Source organism: Choloepus didactylus, chromosome 13 (genome assembly GCF_015220235.1).
Source record: "Choloepus didactylus isolate mChoDid1 chromosome 13, mChoDid1.pri, whole genome shotgun sequence".
Taxonomy (NCBI): Eukaryota; Metazoa; Chordata; class Mammalia; order Pilosa; family Megalonychidae; genus Choloepus; species Choloepus didactylus.
The window spans coordinates 14231783-14252646 of NC_051319.1; the positions used below are offsets into that span (position 1 = coordinate 14231783).

A 20864-nucleotide genomic window follows, 5' to 3' on the forward strand; every position below is an offset into this window, starting at 1 on the left:
AAATGACCTTCTGTGCTGTTCTGTTTCCAATCACATGTACTTTCCTTGGTCAGTACAGTCTCACTCGGGAGTGCTGTGTACCAGCCCCTTCTTTAAGGCATCATTGTGTTTTGTGTGCAAGGATAGCTCCTGGGCAGAAACACCAGACCATGCCACCACTTGGGTTTATAAACAACAAAAAGATGGAGTCAGTGAGAGACAAAAGTGAGCACAGAACATACTTCTAGAAACAATGAAATCACTATTGTTTATTGCTTGTTTATTTGGAGCGGAAATGCAAATCAAAGAACAAGAAAACAATTCTTTAGTCAACCAAGAAGCATAAAAAACACCCTCAAGGCTTTACATATTAAAGAGAGAGCTAATTACAGCATCCACAAATGCTTTACTACTTCCCAGAGAGAGGACTAGCTGCTTCATCTGCTGCTTCTATTTCTAATTTCCTTAAATTCAGGAAAATGTACAAAATGACTTTATGCCAATATCACATGCTACAAAGCAGAGTACATTTGGGTGGTTCTGGCAAGGAGATTGTTCGTTAATGTTGTTAATGTACACTAGAAGACATCTGATGTGAAATTCATAATTGAAATGTTGTGAGCAGTTTAGCATATGGATCCTTCACATCCACTTAATTGCCAGTTTAGTAATAATTTTATGTAATGAGGCATTATTAATAATATGTGAAATACTAAATTGACGTAATGCCCTAAAAACGTAATATGACATTTGCTTCTGAAAGAATATGATTCCAGGTATCTTTACTATGATTTCAAATTCAAAAACATGTGATATTACATAAAATATTAAATGAATTTTAGAAACAGTTTATGATGTATTTCAGATTGATTCTCTAAGTTGTACTCCTTTTTTGTAAAAAGTACAAAACTTTGCCTCTCCTTACGGACTTGCAGTGCAACTGTTGCCTGAAGCACTCACATCATTTGATGTTTGCCATCTTGCTGTTCCATGGCTAGGGTATTATTTGATATGGCAGGAGGGGGAAGCAAGACAGAAAAATGTCAAAAGGTCTCTCCAAGTTCAAGCACTGAGAAAATATGAGGAAGCAGAAGCCAAATGCTTACTATAGACAGACTCCTCAAAATTTCATTGCTCTCAGGGATTTTATTTTGCCCTTTGATTCAGGCCACACTTATCATTTGTGGGGCCTGATGGAAAAGTTCCAGTGGAGGCTCATATATCATATGTTAACATATTTAAAGTTATAAATGCTATTAAATAAATATGTTCTTTTCTACCTTGACAAACAGCCCTTCGTAATGACAAAATGGAAAAATATGTAAAAAGCCTTGGTTTTTAATAGGATTGAAATTCTGCATAATATCAAAAGCAACGGAATGTAATTATTCTTGTGCATGTTAGGGTGTTCCATTGCTGGGCTGGTGATATTTGCATGAGTAACAAAATAAAAAACATACATAATTCATAAAAATTAAAATTTAGTCCATAAAATTTATTTTTCTGGCCTTTATTTCAGCATAATTACTAAAGATGTTGTTATAATCAAGATTTCTATGTAATTGACAATAGTGACCCAAAAGATTAAAAAATAAAATGGAATTGTATTTGGTACGCAAATTTGAATATATTTTCATTAAAATATAATTAAATATTAAAATTAAAATTATTTCCCATATATTTTCCAAAAAGTTATTTTTCTTCTAAAATATTCAAAATTATTTATTAAACTTAAAAGGCAGAATGAAAATTATAATTAATGAATCTCAAAAATTTAAATCCATTTATTTAAGTAATGCTGAAATTTGTAATTTAATATTTTGAAATTTTAATTAAATCTTATTAAGTGTTTTATAAAGATAAAACTATTTGCAATTATAGCAGTCAATGTTCATCTGGTTGCCAGTATAAAGATCTGGTGTCACACTTCTATGTTATGTCTAGACATATATGTGTGTGTGGGTGTACATGCTTGTATATACAAATTTAATAGTAACATGAATTTTTTAATACTGAAAAATGTTTCTCAGCCACTCTGTGCCACTCTTGCAGATACCGCACTAACTCACGAACCATGAATTGGAACTCAACTGGAACATGAAGAGAAGTAAGAAAATGGATGCTTAGCACTACTGGGAAATGATACTTCATAATGTAAGAGTCTATTGCCTTCATGCTGACAGGAAGGATTTGATGAGTTAATTAATTTGTCTTTTCTCTTACCTAAGCGCTTCATCCACTTAAATGGCTCTCAAAAGCAGTGCCCGTCTCTAAATCTGGCAGTTGCCCAACCCCCAAACTTTCTTGGCATTTGCTTTAGGACACAGAGCAGGAAGAAATGTTTCCATGGGCCCCGAAAGGTGCAGTCACATCAGCTGAGGTTTAGGGATTTGGGGGCCCTATGTCAGTACTAAGCATGAAATCTCAAGTGCTGGAGGTGCACATGTGTTCTTTAAGACAGTAATGTGTGTGTGTGTGTGTGTGTGTGTGTGTGTGTGTGTGTGTGTGTATGAGAGAGAGAGACGAGAGAGAAAGACAGAGAGAAATTGATTGAGATTGTAGCACCCTCTAAAATGCAGGCCCCAGAACAAGGCCACCTAGATGTTGCATTCACACCAACTAATAACACTGCCTCACGTACTCTGAAATTTTCCCCTACATTCTTCCCTATTTGAACCAGACCAGAGCTCCAATCTTCCCCCATGTATGTATGGTAATTTTGGGGGAGTGACCATCATCTCTGGAATTTCATATCTATGGCCAAGGCTGATATTCAGCTGGTTCACACAGGCACTGCCTTACTATGTGTTAAAGTATGGAAATACTTCCATGACTTTTGTTAAACAGTGGCTGCCCCAAATCCCATGACTGTCCCCTATCCCTCCCCTGGGAATTCTTCCTCAAGATCTTTGCACAGAATCTCTCCAGTACCCTAGCTCTGTGTCTGAACCACATGAGTTGTTCAATATCTTTAACATCACCCTTGTACATGTCTTAATGTCAGGCAGAAGTGATAAATGGATTGATATCATTCACACTTGTACCAAATAAATATATTTTAAAGAGTATCATTACTTGGTAGGATATTTTTGGGTGTCATAAACTTATCTGGATAATAGGAGGGACAAGAGAAGCTCTTTCAATGTTAGGTTGGCTATTGAAATTTGATTCAGAGTCAGCTATACATAAAGCCAGTTCTATAACTGCCAGATGTTCAGTGGTGTTTGTCACATGAATTGGTAGCCTTTATCCAGTTCCAAGTGGCCAAATGTTCAAGTCACTAAAATCACCATTCTAGCTGATGTGTGATCTGATTGAGATCCTTCTTGGGTTTTTTGGGTCAGAGTTCAGAACTGAGTTGGAGCAGAGGTTGAGACAGTCCTGAAGAAGAGCTACAACATACTATGATTCCAAGGCAAAACTGAGTGCCTATATCTACCCAGCTCTTGTCCATTTTGCAGACAAATCTAAAATTTAATCTCCATGAAATGTTATTTTGGCACTTACGGTGGTTTGAAACTGCATGTACCTCAGAAAAGCATGTTCTTAAATCTAATCCATTCCTGTGTAAGTAGGATCTTTTGATGAGGTATGACCCACCTCATTCAGGATAGGACTTAATCCTATTACTGGAGTCCTTTATAAACAGTATATACACATGTATACATATGTATGTATACATGTGTGTATACATATATACGTATATATGTGTGTATGTATATATGGGGGGAGGCACCACAGGAGCAAGAAACTGAAAGCAATGAAACCTGGAAGAGAAGGGAGAGACCAGCAGATGCCGCCATGTGCCTTGTCATGTGGCAGAGGAACCAAGGATCACCGATAGCCAGTCTTCGGGGCATTGCCTTTATGATGCCTTGATTTGGACATTTTCTCAGTCTCAAATTATAATCTAATAAATTCCCATCGTTTAAGCCAACCCATTTCATGGTATGTGTGTTAAGGCAGCCTAGAAACTAAAACAGCACCTTTCAAAAAGTCTGCAAGGAAAGAAATAGAGTACTAAAAATATTTGCAGTACCAAAATAAAAATTTTTTAAATACATGAAAAAAAAAAAGTTTGTGGAGAATTAACATGTCTATCTGAGATGAGTAAATATTTACAAAAGTCCTTCAGTTGCACATTCAGATAGAGTTTAACATTATGGAGCTTAAATTGCATTTTTATAATTTTCCTGAATAAAACTTTCTTAAAAATAAAAACAAATAGTTGTGTTGTTTCAATGTTGTCTACTCTTAGCTGGTGAGAGTGAAAGAAAGGAGGGTCTTAACATAATGGAATGTTTTCCAAAATGAAATCACTTAATTTTATTTCCAAATCCCACATCAGTCCAGCCTCTCCCAACCCTAGGTTGAGGATGATCTATTGCTGCTCCCTGAGCTTGGCCCCAGCGCCAGAAGTTTGCTATTATAAGATGGAATCAGGCTTTATGTATTTTGATAATGTCCATGTTCAGAGGTAGATCCAGGTTTTGTGCATCCTTAAGCTTATACAGTTTAGAAGTCTCTCCATAAGAAAAAGAATACAAAAATCATAAATTGAAAATTGCTAAAGACCCAGTCAGGTCCTTAAAAGGGGCCCCTGCAAGTGAGGTGCCCTGAAGCGTAATTGTTGTTACCGACCTCTGCCTCTAGATAGCTCTTCCCTCTGCCAACAGGCTCTAGGGAGCAGGGATCTTCTGTTTTAATTTTTGTAGTTTTTTTTTTTTTTTTTTTTTTTTTCCTTTTGCATTATTGTGCCTACCTTAAGGGAAATAATGCAAATTGGGCAAAAATCCAGAAGGTTTATGTAGCAAGAAAAAACAGATTGTTCTGTCATTTAGAAAAGATCTGATTAATGGGTCACTCCCATATAAAATCTTAGTGGAATGTGAACTGTGTGGCCATAAAAAAAGAGGGTAGAATTTGTGCAGTTTTCTTCGTGAGGATAGCTGTTATTCATATCTGGAGAAACCTTTCAAATCAACACTTTGATTGAAAACCTCTGTGTATTTGGGCTTGATATGGGGCTGTGGGAAGCAGCCAGGATACTATATAGTTAATTCCTTACCTCTCTTATTGTGCCATGCAAAGTAGAAGATAGGGACAGGGTTGACATGAGAATGGTCTTGCTTAGAAATTTTAAGTCAGCAGTTGTTTCTGAAGGTTTATTTCTATTTGGTGTAGACAGATCAGTTACAGAAACATTATCACATTCTTCCCTCTTTCTAGGTTTCTGGGAAGAAATGGCTTTGAGAGCCAGGTGGGAGTCAGAGCCCTGAGTGGGGCAGTCTGTGGGAGATGGTACACAAGAGGCAGTGGCACAGGCAGGGATGAGATGAAAGGGCAGCTCCTGGGCAGGACTTCTGTTCCAGAGGGGAGAGAATGCATCTGGGTCCTTGCGATGAAGGCCAAGTCACCCGATTTCTTTCATGAATTATTTAGAAGTATTTTTAAATTTCCAAGTATATGAGGATTTCTTTTAACTTACTTTTGGTTATTACCTTTTGTTATTAACTATGTTGTAGTAGTCATTCTTTAAAATGTACTGAAACATATGACCTAGTCCAGCATCTATTTTTGGAAATGTTCCATGTGTGCTTCATAAGAATGTGCGCTCAGAATTGTTGGAAGGAGAATTCTATATATGTCCATTAGAAGAAGGTTATTAATTGTGTATTTAACTCTTCCAGAGCAGATTTTCTGTGTGCCTGACCTAGCAAAATTGGAGAAAGAAAAGGACAAACAACTCAACTGTAAAATGGGCAAAAGACCTGAACAGACATTACACAGAATAGAAAACACTTTTAGTCAATAATCATACAAGAAGATGCTTAACTTCATTAGTAATTAGACAAATGTAAATAAAGACTACAACAAGGTAGCATTTTCCTTTCATTTAGTCTTCAAAAATAAACAAGCCTGATAACACCAACTGCTGAGAGGATGTGGATCAAGAGGATTTCTTATATATTACTGTAGGAGTATAAAAAGACACAAATACTTTGAAAATTAAGGTGGCATTATTTTGCAAAGGTGAATATTTATATACTCTGAATGATCCATTCCATTCCTAGGAATATATGATAGACAATTACATGTGTGCATCAGAAGACATGTTTAAGAAAGTTCATTACAGCACCACTTGTATTGTCAAAAACTAAAAAATACCCCAGTGTTCATGAATGTGAGAACAAATAACTAACGAAATATTGCACAGCAGTGACAATGAGTGGGTCAACATGGATAGATGACAACAACATGGATGGATCTTAGTAACATGCAGTTGTATTAAAAAAAAAAAAAAACCAACTCCCAGTAGTTGCCTATAGCATGTGATACCTGTTTTATGAAGCTCAAAAACAATTAAAACTGAATAACAAATAGGCATATATATAATAAAACATTTACCACATTACAAATATGTACTATATGTACTATAAGCACACACTTTAGGACAGCAATTATCATAGGGGACAGGAAGACAGTAAAGGGGAGGAACACACGCAAATGTAAGCTGTTGTCAATGTTTGAGTTTTGGAGTTGAATGATATTTCATAGGTGTTCATTACATTATAGGAATAAATAAGTAAAGGATAGGGTCAAACATGGACAATGAAAAGTCATGTTATAAAACAAGAGTTCATTTGAGGTCCTGTTTAATTATAAATAAATAAATAAAAGAGAAAGAACTGAGGAATGTCCAGAGGAACTCAAGCTCTCGCTGTCTGATTATATTGGAAGTATACTTTGGCTGGGATTGCAGACATCTGATCCGCTCAGAGTTACTGGCAGACTATAAACCAAATTGAAATCCTGGGCTGATTTGATATTAAGCAAGTCTGATACTAGCCTCCCAAAGCAACAGGTGCTTCAGCTCCATCAGATTCACGAGTAAGTGGACTGTGGAGATTCCATCTGCAGGGTGAACCCTTTTCCAGATCTTTCTGGACCCAATCCAATCCCAATCTTGACCAACTCTCTGCTTACTGAAAGCAGCTGAGATAGGGAAATAAATGGCTCAACTTCACTCTTCTCCCATCCTCCCCTATCCTTCCGGTGCCTCCCATTGGCTTCAAAGAAAGTGCAGCAACAGTTTCCCCTGGAAGCCAGAGGGCAAAAGATCTACTGAGGCAGTCCAGACAGCTCAGCATCCTGCAGGATGGAGAAGGGTAGGAATAGATCTGAAGAGACAAGCAGATTTCCAACAAGGAGACAGGACCATAAGTGCCAAGCGAGCTTCCAAGAAAGCTTTTGAAAGGGAGACAGATTTTTCAGCCATGATCTTTGTCTTTTACTCTTGATCTTTTCTTCCTACCTGGAATGTAGACATGATGCCTACAAGCACAGTTATTATATTTTGGGAGCTGGAGGATGGAAAATACATGTTAAGAATGGCAAAGGAAAAAGATACAGAGATCCTGGTCCATAGCAACCTTGAACCACCTACTCCCAGAGTCACAGTTACATGATAACAAACAGACAAACACTTTTTTTAGTTTGTTAATGCCAGGCTTCTGTTACATGCAGCCAAATGCAATCCTGACTGTTTCGGTTACTTGCCAAAGCCTCTGATCATATATGCTAAACTATTAAGTAATTTTCTGTTCCTTTCAATGTACTAGACAATAAACATCATTTTAGAGTAATTTGAGTTAATGTTTGATACTTCATAAAAGATTCATTCATCTTCATTTTTAAAATTTAAAATTAACATTGTTTAATTGACACAGAAGAAACAAGCTGAAAACTAATAATTTTTCTTTAATCTGAATATTAATTGACAGACAACCTAAAGATTTATTCATTTTTCTGGCTCATTTAAGACAGCTCAGCTTGGGGGTAAATAAGGTGTCAAATCATTATAAAATTTGCTTACTGCTTCTATATAAAGCATCCAGTTTTCAAGTTTTTAAGAAATATATTATACAATGCAACAACTTGTATACTTTTTTACCTGAAAAATAGTTTTGAAACTATCATAAGAAATGGAATGGCATCATTACTCTTTTGAGCAAATCAAGTCTCTCTCAAAGGTGAAATGAAATGAAACAACTCTTTCATGGTTGAATAAACAAGAAAAGATAGTAAATAATGGATTAAATTTGGATCTCTATTCACCTACCCATCTATCTAATAGCATATATTATGCAATTGATATTATTGGAAGGCCACTCAATTTTTTAGTAGCATCTAAAATTTTTGAATATCAATTAATATTTTGACTGCACTAGAGACATTTGCCAATTAAAGGATTTAAACTGTTGGATTTTTTTTTTTATTAGAGAAATTGTGGGTTTACAGAACAATCGTGCGTAAAATACAAGATTCCCATATACCACCCAATTATGAACACCTTGTGCATTGGATTGGTGTGGTACATTTGTTACAACTGATGAAAACACATTTTTATAATTGTACTATTAATTCAGTGCTGTTAATTACATTTACAATGTTGTGCTACCATCATCAACTAGTGGATTTCATTGTAAAGAAAATAATTACTTTCTAACTGAACTGTTTTAGAAAATCTACCTCTTCTTATGAACTAGAGAAAAGCTGTACATAGATAAACCTGTGATTTGTGATCACTGTGATTCCTTAGTCAGAAGCTTGTGAAAGATTTTACAAGCCCTCAGTTTCCACCCCACCTGGAAATGTTTAATTGCATCTCCAAGCTTTAAACTGTGCCATGTCAGTGCTTGGAAAAATGAGGTATAGATGGAGTTGGTGACAGAACCTAGAGTGGTGGGTCAGATGCAGGACATGTGTCTGCAGGGGCTACCCAAGGGAGATTCAGACAGATGGATTTACTATACACACCAACCTCACTTCACCTGGGGCTCAGAACTAGGTTGACCCAACAGACTGTGGTTTAATGATATGGAAAGTTCCTCAGAATCCTTACTGGATACTTTTGTACAAATCTACTTACACAGACCAGATTTGACTTCGCATATCTAGTAAAGAATGTAGCTTTGATTGGCGTCTCACGTTAGCCACGTGTGGAAAGTCATATTACATTTATTTGGTCACCAACCTTCTTCAGAGAGATATGGTTAAGGCTAAGCTTATTCAGAAGAGGTTGGAAAGTAGCTTCTCTTTTCCTCCTGGGCAACCAGCTAGACTACCTTTCCCGGTCTCCCTTTGAATTGGTGCAGCCATGTGATGTGTTCTGGCCAACAGAATGGGGGCAGAAATGAAGTACACCACTCCTAGGCCTGGCCCATAACAATTCTCCTTTTTCGCCTTTCCCTATCTGTCAGCTGAACATCCAGGATCAAACAGAGGATGACAGACCCACTAGCTATAAGAAGGCTGTGTCCCTAAAAGACTGTGGAGCAGAATTTCCCTGCCAATCCCTATTTGGACTGTGATGCAAATAGGGAAAACAAACAACAACAAAATCCATTTATGGGTTACAAAACTAAGGTTTTAGGATTATTTATTATAGCAGTACCAACTCTGACCAATAAATCTTAAGGTCTTTATATGAAAAGGGTACTATTATACTTATCTTCTCAATTCTTAAGTACAAAGAAAAATGAAAGTATAAGATCCCCGAAGAACTGGAAGCAGAGACTTGAACAATTATTTGTATACCATTGTTCATAGCAGCATTATTCACAATAGCCAAAAGGTGAAAGCAACCCAAGTTTCCATCAACCAATGAACGGATTAACAAAATGTGGTATATACGCACAAGGAAATATTATTCAGCCATAAAAACAAATGAAATTTTGATGTGTGCTACGTGGTTGAGTCCTGAAGACATCATGTTAAGTGAAATAAGCCAGAACACAAAGAGACAAATAATGTATGATCTTACTTATATGAAATATCTAGAAGCAAATTTCATAGAGACAGATAGTAGACTATAGGTTATGGGGTAGGGCCAGGGGAGAGGAAGAGGGTGTTATTGCTTAATGGGTGCAGAGTTTCGGCTTGCAGTGATGAAAAAGCTGCAGTAATGGATATTAGTGATGGCAGCACAATATGGTGAATGTAATTAACACTGCTGAATTGTACACTTGAAAGTGGTTAAAATGGGAAATTTTAAGTTGTGTATATGTTACTACAATAAAATGTTTTAAAAATGAAGGTATAAGAGACTACTGATCATCCCAGTAAAAATCCAGAAAATACTTATTCCTTAATGAGTTTAACAGACTTTACTATCTAGTTCTACAGTCCTGATAAGTATCAGAGCTTAATTTTGGGTGGATGAGTGTCACAAAACTGAGGGCTAAGTGTTTCACCTGTAGTACCTTCAAAAAATGATTTGGTTTTAAAAAAAGTTATTTGTTTTCAGTACTACCTAAGTAATAATATCGAAATGTCAGAATACAAGGCCCTGTCACACTTGCGTAACAAGGATGAAAAGTAATTGCATATATATTTTTAAATTATTTTAAATGTTTTTTACTCAATCTTATCTTTTGGTGCAGTAAGAATAAATGTGCCATTGGCACAAGCTTACAAGAAATAGTTTTGTGATTGTTAAACACCAATTACTATTTTTATGCTATACTGCCATGGATGTCCTATTTTTTTTTAATGTGCTAAGTATAATCAGGTAAAACTTTTAACTTCCACAAACAGTCCTTGGAAATGGCTTATTCTATCTCAAAGTCTTTACTCAGTCCAATCCTGTATTATGCTATTTGGCCAAGTTTGGCTCATCAGCATAGCAAGCCTCCAGTTATTCTCTTAGATGCTTTTAATCGACTATGCAGAGATTAGTTTTCTCTGCATAGAGTCCCTGAACTCAGTCATCTCAAAATAGCAAAAACAAAGCAGTAAGGATCAGCTCCAGGTTCAGTGGTCACACTGTGAGAACACAATTCATTTGTTAATTAAATGCACACTATCCACACCACTGCCTCCTGCCAGCTTCTAATTTCTGTTTCTGGGAACTCTAGGTTTGCCTAAAATAGACACCACACCCCCTCTGCCTATGCTAAATACTCTCCTGTAGAAGATTTTCTCCCATTCCTATGTTTTAAACATTAGCTTGTGGATTAGCCTATTAGAATTTTTATGAATGTCAACTCCTCCACTTGCCTCCAAAAAAGAAAATAAAAAACATTGTATCAGTAATTTGATAGGAACCCCATATTGGGGAACAACCAACAGCCTTATTATAGTTCCAGCAGAAACCCCAGGGATCAGCCTAATTTTGACCCAAGTTTATGGACAGATTTTGCCCTAGACACGGCTAAAGTCTGCTTAAGCCTGAGCTCCTTGTAGGCAGTGACTGCAGCTATTTGATTTGCTGATGTATCCCCAGCACCTGGTACAGGGCCTAGAACATACACGTTTCTCAATAAATACTTTGTTGGAAGGAGGAAGTATCAAGAGATAGGCTGGAAACCTCATATGCCGTGTTAAGGGATTCGGACTCATCAGGAACGAGTAATTTTAGGTAGGGGAGTTACATGAACAAATTTTAAGTTCCAGAAAGCTCCCTCTGGCAGCATATGCTGGATGCATTGGACTCTAAGCTGTGTGAGGGGAAGAGATGCTTGTTGGTTTTGTTCATCATGGAATCCCCAGTACTGAGCACAGTGCCTGGGACATAGAATCTACTCAGGAGATAGCTACTGAATGAATGAAGAGTCCATGAAACTAGCTTCTGAATATTCCAGAAGAATAGGGAGATTTCAGGACCTTGTGAGGCATTTTGACCTCCTCTATCCTTGATCCATGTAAACCTCTAAAGAAATTCTCCAGGGCAAAGTGAGACATTATTACTCTGAATCAGAGAAATACTCTGGACCCAACTAGACACATCTCTGGGGGCTAAACTGGAACCGGTTCGTTCTTTAAGACTAAGAGAAGGATAAGCAAACCTCCCTGAGGCCATTTTTCCAAGGAACATTTGCAGGATATCTGTATCTCCTCTCCAGTCCATTCCAGTGGAATAGTACTCCAAAGGAAGGGTAAAAACTGTATGACCAGCAACTAATTTTATGATTGATGAACGTGTTTCAACCTTAAGCTCCCTGATAATATTTCTATGGTCAATTGGGCTGCCTCTGGAGTGCTGCCCTTTGAAACACTGGCATTACAACGTGACCTTTGAGGCTGGTCATTGCCTCTGGTGTCCACACAGCTCACTAGGTCTTGCTTCTCACAAAGCCTTCTCCCTGCTAACGCCAACTGTTCTCAAATATAAATGAGAAAATTAAACATTTACCTTGATGAGAAAATAGTGCTCTCTCATTGACACTGCCTCATACTCTCACCAATGTGATTTAGTTATAGTTTTTAGTAGCTGTTTTTACATTTTTAATTATTTTGTAGAGTTAAAATATGTAATAATGGATAACTGTGCAATACATTAAATACTTATGGGTATGTTGTGCCTTCTGTTATAATATAAAATCCATCTATTCTGGTTGATGGGTTTTAACCTCACACAGAATACTTTAAACTCCATTTGGACTTGTGCCTACAATCACCTTAGCAAAGTCTCTTAAGTAACTGCGCACAGCCTAATTAGTATGCATTATCAATTAACAAACTTAATAGCCGGCAGATTGATTAGATCCTCTGTTGCAGGGGCAGAGCTGAAGCGAAACAGAATGAAAAATCATTGCACGCATACACTGCAGCTTTGTTATTTTCTCAGATCCCCTCCTCCTCCTTCACATTCCTTTAATTAATGCATGCATATGGTTCTGCATATCTGGTAAACCCAAGGTTTTCCTAACTCTTTCATAAAGCTCATTCTTAAACAGAGGGAGTCTTTTCTTTGGGGGGGGGAGGCTCTGCATATATCATTTTCACCCTCTGCTTGCCCTTTGCATAGCACTGAATTTTAAAGGACTACTTCTCCCAGCCTGATTATCCTCCCAGTGATGGAAATGGGAGAGGAATACAAAGATGAGTGGGAGGCATGGGCTTTCTAACACAGAGGACCTCTCAGGAGTCACATCGGTGGGACTTTGACAACCGTAAAGTGTTTCAGGCAATTATTTCCAAAAAGAATGGTACAAATGGACTGTTCTGTTACATCTTGTCTATTTTTGATGGGCTGGAAACAATATGAGTAAATGAAGGAATATCCACACTTTCTGAAAGCACAGATCAAGCTAAAAGGAGTTGCCAACTGCACTGTTCATAAAACGCTGGCATTATATGAATTTTACACCTTCCATAAACATTCAACACAAAACTCTAAAAGACTTCTGAAGACATTTCCAGCACCATAAATTGTCACATTGTAGTACTGGTTTGTGTTTTATTTCTCTATTTTAAACAAAATAATGGCTCAAGCAGTTTTTTACTTATTAGCTGTTCCCAGGTATAATATCTTTTTGCTTCTTTGTGAGAAGAGTTATAATTAGGATATGAAAGAGGCTCAGAGGCTTTAATTTCCCCTTTGAAGGACATTCCTACACTTTTGTTTATTGACTCTTTCCTCCAAAACCATTCAGAGGGTAATCCCCAGAGCCCCAGGTCTAGTCACTTCTCTTGACCATCCTTCTAACGAGTGGCCCGCCTGCCTCTCTCACTTCCTGCCATGCTCCCCTTGGCTCCCCAGACTCAAGCCACACTGACCTTCTCACTCTTCCAGGAACACACAGAGCTCTTTGCTCCCACTTGCTTCCATCTGCCTGGGATGTTTGTCCCCTAGTTCTTCTTATGGATCTCAGCTCAAATATTACTTCCTCAGAGAGGCTTTCCCCAACCACCAAATCTGAAGTAATGCCCACCTTCCTTTCCCAAACACCTTTTGATCACTCTTACATTGTTATCATAGTTCTTCCACTATCTTAAATCATCTTACTATTTTGCTCCCCTGTTTAATATCTTCATCTCCTCTAAGAATGCAAGCTTCCCAATAGCAAGGACCTTATCTCTTTTTCACAGCTATTTGGCTTCAACACCGAGCACAGTGCCTGGTACATTTTAGGTACTTAATAAATATTCATTGAATGAAAACATGATTGAATAGTTAAATAAGGAATGAGTAGGGAGAGTAAGAATGTATATATCCCACTCTCCCTACTGTGATTCTATTATGCCCCCACCCCACACACCAATCCAACTGAGAACTATTAATCTAGGGGAGAGGAGAAATGGGAGTCAAGACTGAACTCAAAGGAATACCAACATTTACAAAGGAGCCCATGGGCATTTCTCTAAAGAATATGACCAAAAAGCACATGAAAAGATGCTTCACATCATTAGTCATCAGGAAAATGCAAATCAAAACCACAAAGAGATGCTACTTCATATCCATTGGGATGATTATCATCAAAATACAGCTAAGAACACATGTAGAAAAGAATATGGAGAGATTGGAACCTCATATATTGCTGGTAGGAATGTAAAATGGGCCGCCACCTTGGAAAACAGTCCTGCAGTGCCTCCAAATGTTAAATAGAATTACCATATGATCCAGCAATTCCACTCTGAGGTATATACCCAGGAGAAATGAAAATATGTGCCAGCACAAAAACTTGCACATGAATATTCACAGCACTATTATTCACAATAGCCCCAAAATTCAAACAACCCAAATGTCATAAACTGATGAATGGAAAAATAAAATGTGGTATATCCATACAATTGAATATTAGCAAGCCATAGAAAGGAATGAAGTACTGATACATGCTACAACATGGATAAACCTTGAAAACAATATGCTAAGTGAAAGAAGCCAGTCACAAAACACCACACACTGTATGATTTCACTTATACGAAATGCCCAGAATTGGCAGATTCAAATAGACAGAAAGTGGATTAGTATTTGCTTATGGCTTGGGAAAGGGGAAAATGAGGAGTGACTGCTAATGTGTATGAAGTTTCTTTTGGGGGTGATGTAAATGTTATAAAATTGCCTATGGTGATGGTCAATTGCACAACTCTTTGAATATATAAAACAACAAATAATTGTACTTTTAAATGGGTGAATTGTACAGTGTGTGAACTATATTTCAATAAAGCTGGGGTTTTTTTGTTTGCTGGCTTATTTTAAAGAGCCCATAAAGGAGATGGGAAAGGAATGGTGAAAGATATGAAGAAAATCGGGAGCACAGGATGTTTCTTGAAGGAGAAGACGGTCACCAGTGTCCAATTCTGCCAGAGATTAAGTAACACAGAGACTGAAAAGTGTCCGGTGGAGCTAAAAACAGGGAGGTGTTCAAGAGCTTCGGCAAGATGACATGGGCTTCAAGAAAGCCTCTTAGTTTGGGTTCCTCAGAAACAGATCCTGAGATAAGGATTCAAGTGCAAGTGTTTCTTTGGAGGTGCAGGGTACATCCTGGTAGGGAGTGAGAAGAAGGAGATACAGGGAAGGGGATGGCATCACTAAGCCAGCTGTCACTATGGGCAACCAGAGCTGGATCCCTCACAGAACTCTGGACATGGTGCAAACACACACCTCCCAATTGCCCTGCTTGGTTTTCTTTCACCAACTCCACAGAGTTGGTGGTTGAGGACTCTCTCAACTCACCACACTTCCTGTGGTAGGACCCAGTGGCCCTGTGAGGCCAGGAGACATAGATGCTGCCCCTGCTGAAAGTCACTGGGAAACCCTGAAAGGTCTGAAGGCTGTGGACAAGGCACTAATGTGTCCGCTACAGGAGGGTTAGCTCATTCTTTAAGAAGGTTGAAAAAGTAAAGGATCTAGGGCGCAGATGCCTGGGCCAGGAGACACATACACTCCATTCTCACCCCAGAGGATGGAGATTGGGTGAAGATGCTCGGGATGAGTAAGTAGGTTCCTGGTAGGAGGTTGAGGCAGCTCCTGCTGTGAAGCCGGGGATCTTCTGCTGGGGGGTAGGGGTGGCCAGTGTCAGAAGTTGAGGAGGGTGAAGAGGACTTCTCCTAACTGGAGCCTGACCTTCTCTAGGACAAATTCTCCATGTTCCAAGCTGACTCAGCAGCCACAACTCCCCCACCCCCTAATCTGATCATGAACCCATTATCCCTTCTGCACACTTTCATTTGAGCTCGTCTTTGGTTTTCATGTGTCAATCCCACCAAAAACCCCAGAAGGTTATGGGCCACCATTATGTAGTCCTGATGAATTGCGCCCTCAATAAATAGCCCCCATCTAAGACAACATGGAGGACAGGAAAACTGTTTTAAATTTTTTGTTTTGTTTTGTCTTTTTATCTATTTTAGCCAAAATTACCATAACTGCTCTCTCTGGGATGGGGCTTATTGGGAATGGGGAGGGTAGAGTTAGGGAGAATGGCCACAGAAATGAAGGAAGAGGGTGGAAGGTCCTCTCCTGTCCTAAGTACATGGTGTCCCCTGGCCCAATTGCATACTCTCACAGCAGCCCCTCTATGTGACTTCCTCAAGGACAGAAATTGTGTCATATTCATTTGAACCTCTAGTGCTTAGGTTTATCCAGCTCTTAAATTTCCAACAAATGCTTTTCTGTTGCATTGAACATACCCAGGCAGCCTAAGGTCAAACCTCCCTCCTCTGCCAACTTCCTCCTGGGTCTGCTTTTCTGATTAAGGCCCTTTGCTGGCTCCTGGTCAATCTAGACTTAACCCCTTCCCAACACTACTACTCCTCTTTTCATCATCATCCTCCATAAACCAACGTGTATTTTGTCCTCTCAAACCTGAGTAGAAACTCACCTTTACCTTCCCCAACCAGTGTGCTTCCTTCTTTCTCAGGTAGTAGGATCATGTCAGATAATGGTCCTAATGGGTCCCACAAATTTGGATTTCACAGGTCATTTTTCAAACGACAGATTTGTGGGACAGACCAAGATTTGCCAACTTAATAAAAGCATTAAAAATTACCATCTACTATGACCATAATTTAATGTGAGAAAGAACATTTAACAAAAAAGAAGGAAAAAAAGAAAAGAAACACACACACACACACACACACACACACACACACACACACACAAACCCCTATGGTAGGAAGAGCATATTTTCAGAACAAAGTCTGAAGGATGCCTTTCAAGAAACACAGTTGGTACATACATGATTTTCCTTATTTTTTTCATTGTGCTGTAAAACCTGAGGGGGTAGTGGGAACCCCTGAATTTGTGGCAAGTTGGTTGGAAGTGTGGGTGGCCTGGGTTCCCAAACTTGCGACTTGTGCCTGAAGGTCAATCTTGTAGAGGACAGCCCTTATCTTGTGGAGTCTAGCCTAACTCCGGGTAATTAGACTCGGAATTGAATTGAATTGAGTTACCACAGTATTTGCGGTTGGTGTCAGAAGGTGGTGTGCAAGTTGTAGACATTTTTGATACCCAACATAGAGGCCATATCAGCAAAATGCAGAGTGTGTACTTTGCTTTGATCTGGAATAGATCAAACCAATTGTAAAATGAAGTTATGACACAATTGGAAAAATATGAACACTGACTAGATATCTGATGATATAAATTCTTTTCCAGTCACTGTGTAAAAACAAGGAGGAAAATAAAAGGACTGAACTAATTTAATAGTGGGCTTGAAGCAAGTTAGAATAATAATAATAAGTAATACTTATCAAGCACTTACCACAAGTCACTGTGTTAAGCACTCTAGATTACACACAACACTGAGTTAGGTACTATTATTATCTCTAGTTTACAAATGAGGAAAGAGAAGCTTAGAGAATTAAAGTAACACCCCCTTATCTTAGTTTGCCAGACTTGCTATCACAAATACTCCTCAATGAATTGATTTAAACTACAGGAATTTATTAACTCACAGTTTTGAGGCTAGAAGAAGTCCAAAATAAGGATATCAGCAAGGCTTGCTTTCTCCCCACAGACTGCAGCATTCTGGTGTTGGCTTCCAGAATCTTTGGGGTTCCTTGGTTTTCCCATCACATGGCCATGTCCTTTCCTTTCTGGCTTCTCTGACTCCTGGGTTTTCCTTATAAGGCTTCCAGTAGTCTGGATTAAGACCCACCCTCATTCATTTGGGCCACACCTTAACTAAAAATAACATGTCCAAGAGGTCCTATTTATGATGGGTTCATGTCCACAGAAATGCAGATTAAGAATTTATCTAAATTGGGACACATAATTCAATCTACCACACTTCTCTTCTACTCATCAATCCTGCAGATGCCATTTTTGAGTGCCCACTAGGTACAAGCAACAGCTAATTGATATACCTCAATTCACCTTATTCTTCTCTCAAACTCCAAGGGCAGTGTTATCATCCTCACTTTACATTTGAAGAAACTGACCCTCAGAGAAGTAACTTGCCCAGGATGATACTAATAGCAATGGAACAGGGTTTCCAAATGACTCCAAAGCCTGGCTCTTAATCACTGCCCTGAATCTATGGCTCAAACTGCCCTTGCTCTGTCCCTGACAATCCTGCTTATTCCTTCACTTGGGATACCAATGCCATTAAATTTTTTGCAAGGTAGGAATAGTGGACATTCAGCAAATACCCAGAAGGCCCCTATATGTAGGCACAGGATCTTCCACAAAACTTAGCACATAGCTGGTGCCTCGTGAATGTTGTCTGAACAGCATCAAATTCTTTAAGATCAGGATGGAACCAGCTGCTGGTTAGAGTTAATAATTTTAATATATTCTATAATTATTTCTCCACCAAATTATATCATGGTAAGATACTAGCTAGCATGTTGGGAAGAACTGTTTTGAAAATGTTACTGCCTGAAGAAAAGTAGAATTTTAACCAGGACTGGGAGGTAGCGCAAAACTATGAACATTAATTTCGTATTTCTGACTGGTTCAGCTCAGAAACCTATGACATTTTGAGAGAGAGAAAAAGCAAAGACGCTCTTAACCACATATTCTGTCTCTGGGGTTAGTAACATCTCCGCTAGATTCTTTAAAATAATTAATAGCCAACCCAACCCTTTAAAAAAAATTTAACACTCTTCAAAGTGGAAAAGAAAAAAAAATCACTCTCCATTATTTACTGCAAATGAGCCAAACTGGAAAAATTACATGTTTTCTCCTCAGTAACATCTACATCTCTTATTTTTCTCACTCTCAGTCTTTCATGTTATGTCATTTATTCTCAATTCAGAAAATGCCTGCCTAAATTTGCTTTTTAGCTTAAGTTACTAACCCCTTGTTCTTGTATTTGACACTAACTCAAATAGCCTTGAAACAATTATCCTCTCTATTCCCTTCAGGATTGTCTATACTTTAATGAGTTCCCACTTAATCTCTTCTTTGCCAAAGAATACCACTCTGAATAACTAAGATCCTTAAATCCCTGTGTGGTTCTCTTTGCCCTCTGATGTACCTTCTCCATTTCTATAATATGTTTTTCTAATAAGGTGACTGGAACTGTGCATAGTGTTCCAAACGTGGTCTCATGATCCTTACAAAGAATTAGGACAATTCCTTGGATTTACATTCAATTCCTCTTCTTAAGCATCCCCAGATGGGGGCTCTTATACTATCTTTACTGCCATTAAACTCTGAAATTTTGAAATGTTGTGTTTCCTTCTCTTCCCCTTCTATCCATCTAAATTTTTAGTTTTCGAATACACTGAGGAATTCTGGACCATATTGCCAACTAAATATACATTTTTTTTCCAAGGCTTCTGGAGCATAAAGAAAATATACATGTTCTTTGGTAAGATTTATTATTGTCTGAACAGCATCAAATTCTTTAAGATCAGGATGGAACCAGCTGCTGGTTAGAGTTAATAATTTTAATATATTCTATAATTATGACTCTAAAACTATTTTCTGACTGTTTCTTCTGGAGTAGAAGAGAGATAGCCAAGGGCTACAGAAATAAGTATATTCTATTTTCTTTCTTTCTTTTTTTTTTGATGAAAGACTATTTAATTCTTCAAGAATCTAAAAACAGACCAAAATGCTGTGAACACTTTGTAGAGATAAAGTGAGATGGGAGATTTGGGTGGTTGTTTTGTTTTGTTTTGTTAAAGAATCAATACAGTGATGGAAGGGTAAAGAATTCTGTGGAAGGGTACTTTCTCTCCATTAAGAGAGAAAGGAGCTAACTGAGATCCAGAAGGGGAGCCAGGAGGAGCCTTGTTTTTCGTCCCCACCCCTGTGCATAGGTTTTTGCTGAGGGACGACTGCTAGGTTCACTCGCTCCCTTCCCTTTGGCCTGAGACGGCAGAGCACTGCGACAGCATCGAAACATGTCACGACTCCTCATTCCCAGAACCACCATCAGCATAACGGACGCCATCTTCCTCCTCTTCCTCATCAGTGTCGTTGTCGCACAGTCGTGAGTCATAAAACAAATCTGAGCTGTTGTCATTGGAAGGCACTTTAGTTTCGACGCAGCATTCCGCGAGGGCTGTGGCGACTTTTACTCCGTCCTCTTCTGCTTCGGCCTTTGCGGCTGAAACCTGTTTCCTAATGATTTCAGTTGTTCCTTTACTTTTCCTTTACTGTCCCTCCATTTCCTGAACCTAACTGAAGCATCCGCATTGGCCAGGGAGAAGGTTTGGGCTCATTACGACGCGGTGAGACCATACAGGAGAGGCCTGACGTCCTACGTAGGGCTCCACCTTTCGGAGGACAGCTCCAGGCTGAGGAATGGAAATGCACACATCTCCATACTCGTAGATGTTGGGGTGCCACCTTTTAATCAAGAATCGAAGGTAGGTGGTGAATACGGGTAGTCAATAGGAAATTTAATGTGGGCCTTGAAGTCGCCGCCTTCGGAGAAGGTGCTGGGGGGTCCGACGGCGGCCACCTCCCAGTTGCAGAGTCCAGATTCACCCGCCTGGGTGATGCCGCGGTTCTCCGCCAGTTCCTCGTTCCTCTTGTTGCGATTTCAGCTCGAGCGACAGGGCCTTCCGGCTGCTGCAGCCGCTGTCCTCACGCACCGGCTGGACCAGACCAGGCCCCTTTCCTCACACACCCGGCGGCCAGGGGTCGCCCAGCGGGTTCGTGGGTCGGCTGGGAGTCCTCCTCACACAGGACACGGAATGGG

The 20864-nt window shown here is 38.9% G+C and overlaps 1 pseudogene; it reads right to left on the reverse strand.

Annotated features, from left to right (window-relative positions):
- Window positions 1-20064: 20064 nt before the first annotated feature.
- The window catches only part of LOC119508439, a 49876-nt pseudogene continuing 49076 nt past the window's right edge, over window positions 20065-20864 (reverse strand).